Genomic DNA, 4566 nt, shown 5'->3' with positions numbered 1-4566 from the left:
ATCAAACTATTTTGAGACTTAGAAATACCTGAGGATTTACTCATGAATTTATTCCAGAAGCACACAGAACCAGCCTAATGAGTAAGTTTGAAAAGACTGGGTAAAGAAATAAAGTTGCTTTATGATTGGCATATGCAGGCGGATATATTTAATAAAATAGTTACATTGCTTCGTAGTTATTAATATTGATACTTCTATATTAAACAGTTTATAGTACACTAGTATTCTTTTTATACTTTCAGGAAGTATTACATACTTAACAAAAATTGTCCCATCTTGCAAAATTAAAATTAACTTTTAAAGGTTTTAGCATATGAGTGTATTGTGAATATTCCATTTATGTAGTAATTTGAGCCTATTGCTTCCATTCCAAAAAGTTAGGTATTATTGCCTCTGGGCATATCTTCACAAACTTTAAAGAATCCACTACTCAAGGATCTAAAAAATACAGACTTCATTAACTATCTAATATTCTTCTGGGCTTTGAGATCCACATAAGTGCATATGCAAGTCTTAGAGTTTCAGTTCTATTTGCATTTATGACGCTGCTGAAGAACAAATCCCTCACAGGAATATCAAATATTAAAGAAGTGTCTTCAGTACAGCAGATAATCAGTAAGAAAGCCAACAAATACAGCAACCCCAGGGATGTCGTCTTCCAGCCGCCTGTCTGGAGTCCAAGGTATTTATCCAGTTTACACAGCAGCTGCTGTCAGTGTCACTAAGAACTAAGCAAAAAAGATGCCAGATTTCTTTGAAGTGCATTCAGTTGCCCTTTTGAGTATAATGGGGAAACAATATTTATTTTACTTAGTGTTAAACATATGAAGAGAAAAATAGGCATCAATCTAGGTTCCACTTCTTCAGAAGTGTTTTTGTTTTTTTTTCATAATGTACTTGTATGTTCTTGTTTTTAAAAATGGACAGCCTCTACGAATATATAAGTCCCTTTTGATAAAATATTTATTTTGTCACCAGTATGGAATCACCATGACTCTGTGCTTTATCTTTAAAGTTTTTAGAGAATTTATAGATTTGAGGGTTGCTGAAAAGTGTGAATAAATAATAGCAGTAGTAATATCATACATGAAGTATTTGTATCCAAAAAAAAAAAAAAAAACACCTTACAATATTTGGTTAGGATTTAAAATTATCACCCATTACCATAAATGTACACGTGTAATTGCTTTTTCATTATTTTCTCTATACTATTTGATAAAATGTACAATTTTTAAAGTTAAATTTTGGAAATTACTGAAAAGTTAAATTTTATATATGCCAATAAAATCGATTCAGCTATAGGTTGTAGAGATTATGAGAAGATTTTTGCAAACAGTGCCTCTGATAAGGGGCTGATATCCAAAATACACAAGGAACTCATGCAACTCAACAACAGAAAAACAAAAAACCCAATTGAAAAATGGCAGAGGAACTGAAGGGACATTTCTCCAAAGAGGACATACAAATGGCAAATAAAAATATGAAAAAATGCTCAACATCATTAATCATCAGATAAATGCAAATAAAAAACACAATGAGATATCTCCTCACCTCAGTTACAATGGCTATCATCAACAAGACAAATAATAACAAGTGCTGCAGAGGCTGTGGAGAAAAAGGAACCCTCATACAGTGTTGGTGGGAATGCAGACTGGTGCACCCACTATGGAGGATAGTGTGGAGGTTCCTCAAAAAACTACAAATAGAATTACCATCTGACCCAGCAATCCCTCTCCTGGGTATCTGAAAACATTTACACATAAAGACAAGTGTGCTCCAATGTTCATTGCAGCTTTATTTACGGTGGTCAAGACATGGAAACAACCAAAATGTCCTTTGATAAATGAATGGATAAAGAAGTTGTGGTATATATATACACAATGGAATACTATTCAGTGGTAAGAAAAGATGAAATAGGACTATTTGTGACAACATGGATGGATCTTGAGAGTATGATGCTAAGCGAAATAAGTCAGACAGAAAAAGCAGAGAACCATATTATTTCACTGATATCTGGTACATAAACCAAAAACAACAAAAGAACAAGACAAACAAATGCGAAACAAAAACTCATAGACACAGACAATAGTTTAGTGGTTACCAGAGGGTAAAGGGGTGGGGGGTGGTAGATGAGAGTAAAGGAGATCAAATATATAGTAACAGAAAGAGAACTGACTCTGGGTGGTGAACACACAGTGGGATTTATAGATGATGTGATACAGAATTGTACATCTGAAATTTATGTAACTTTACTAATAAACTTTAAAAAAGACAGAAAAAAGAGATTTATACATAGATTTATAAAACCTGTGACTCAGGAAGTTGTTAATGTTTATGAATGTTACTTAATATTTAAGAATCACATGATTTCATAATGTCATAACTCAGAATAATACAGATTGTCATTCTTAAGAAGCCAAGAGTTTCTATTTTTTCACAAATGTGTTCCTAGTGCTTAGAACAGTAAATGACCTTAATAACACTCTAAAGATATTTACAGGATGAATAAAAAGGAGAATCATAACTAATAATACAGTATTGTATCAAGTATTAGTAAATAACGCTTGCTTTGGAGTCAGGCAGAAAATGGTTTCAATCCCAGCTCAGCCATTAACTATTTTTCTACTTAAAGAAAGATAATTAATTAATCTGGAACTTATTTCATCAATGCTACATGATAAATCACCACCTAATGTATAGTGGTATTTGATTGGACCACCTGGCATGGTAAATCAGCATTAAAAAGGTACACCTGGGGTTGGCTGGAATGCACTCTATAGGGAGGCATCTTCAACCATTGCCTGTCCAACCTTGAGCCAATCTAGGACAGTTGGTCCCAGAGCTGCATTGCTTGATCTAAGAAGCATCTTGCCCTGGAAGACTCCACTCAAGTGACCACTGCAACATATACCACAAGGAGTCTTTCAACCTGAGCTTGGCCAAGTGGAAGCTCTTCATCTACAACCCAACCACAAGAGAGTTCCTGAGGCACGCCACCAAGAGCTAGGGTTTGATCTTGCTGTTCTACCTAATTTTTCATGGGTTCCTGACTGTACTCCTTTTATTCAACATGTAGGATATGCTTCGATTCTGAACAATGAGGTTCCAAATTATGGTGATCAGATAGACTCCTAGTCCAGGACTTAGGGTTTTGCCAGAACCAGTGATTGTGTTGGAATAACGTTATGTTGGATCCAAATTCCTATAAAGGGTGCACTGAAGATCTTTAGAAGTTTTCAAAGCCATATAATTTAAAAGAAAAGAAGAATCACACGGTTTGTCCTGACAGAGCACTTTTTGAACAAAAAGGGCCAACTCATGTCACATGTTAGTTTCTTGCTTTCTTACTTCAGATACGCAGTGATGTGAATGATCCTGATTTTGGTTATTCCAAAGTAAACTCTTGTATTTTTGTGAAAATAAGTAGAATACTGTAATTGGATTAAAGCTCCACATAGAACCGAGAATGCATGTATTTCAAAGGATGAAAACATAGCACTTCTATGAACTTATCCTTTCAATGGAATTACAGAATGAAAATACTTCCCAAAGGTATCTGTAACCATTTGTGGCAGTCCAGATCATCTATGATCCTAACAGTACCGGGAAATAAATAATATTTGGGTGCAGGACTAATGTATCACCCACACTGAAAAGCCAGGATGATGGTGACAAGTTTTAAGGACTAGTTGTGTTCAATATCACAATGCATGCATAGTATGAGTAGGATATAACCACAGAGTAAATGTTCTGCTGTCTTCATTTTGCATAAATCAGACCTGCCATTCTAGAATTATGAGGCTACCTTGGAGAAAGGTCGAGTGGTATGTGGCACTGGGGTAACATCATAATGTACTTCCAGATCATAGTGTTCAGTGTCTTCCAAAGTAACTGCCTTTTGCCTCTGTCGCCTTTTGAGCCAGTGTGTAATCACCAGACAATGATGTTAAACACCTGATTCTAAACACGTAGTATGGGGGCCTGGTCCTATTTTTATATGGTTTACTTGCTACTGTATTTCCCCCAAAATAAAACCTACTTGGAAAATAAGCCTTAGCATGATTTTTCAGGATGACATCCCTTGAACATGAGCCCTAATGCATCTTTTGGAGCACAACTTAATATAAGACCAGGTCTTTTTTTCGGGGAAACACGGTAGGTAAATGTCCAAAGCTTACTGTGCTGTGCTATGTAAATATTATGCAGACTTAATACTGGTTCATTGTTATATGTTGATGTAAACAAATTTTAGGAGATAAAATAGTAGGTACCTGACCAACACCAAGTGACTTTATAGCTGCAAAAATTGTGATGTGTGTAGAAGTTCTGTATGTAAGGAAGAAAAAAGAAGAAAAAAACAGAAAATAATAAAAGTTGGATTCAAAAGTGTTGCCCTAGATTTTTTTGTAATTTTTTTTTTACATGCTGAATTAGTCTGTGGATCTTTTTGATTAAGAACACAAACGTTTTATTGTAAAACATGTAAAAGAAATATGATGGGATTATTTTAGTGTCATAGCTATATCTCATAAAGTATTTTAGACAGGATATGAAACATCATTTTTA

The 4566-nt window shown here is 34.7% G+C and overlaps 1 pseudogene; it reads left to right on the top strand.

Moving 5' to 3' along the window:
• The first annotated feature begins 539 nt into the window (after nucleotides 1–539).
• Nucleotides 540–3437, top strand: LOC109459966 (sodium/potassium-transporting ATPase subunit beta-3 pseudogene; annotated as a pseudogene).
• The last annotated feature ends 1129 nt before the right edge of the window (nucleotides 3438–4566 follow it).

Source organism: Rhinolophus sinicus, chromosome 17 (assembly GCF_057876585.1).
Source record: "Rhinolophus sinicus isolate RSI-liver-muscle chromosome 17, RSI-T2T, whole genome shotgun sequence".
In the NCBI taxonomy this organism is placed as follows: domain Eukaryota; kingdom Metazoa; phylum Chordata; class Mammalia; order Chiroptera; family Rhinolophidae; genus Rhinolophus; species Rhinolophus sinicus.
This window is presented reverse-complemented; position numbering and strand designations above follow the sequence as displayed.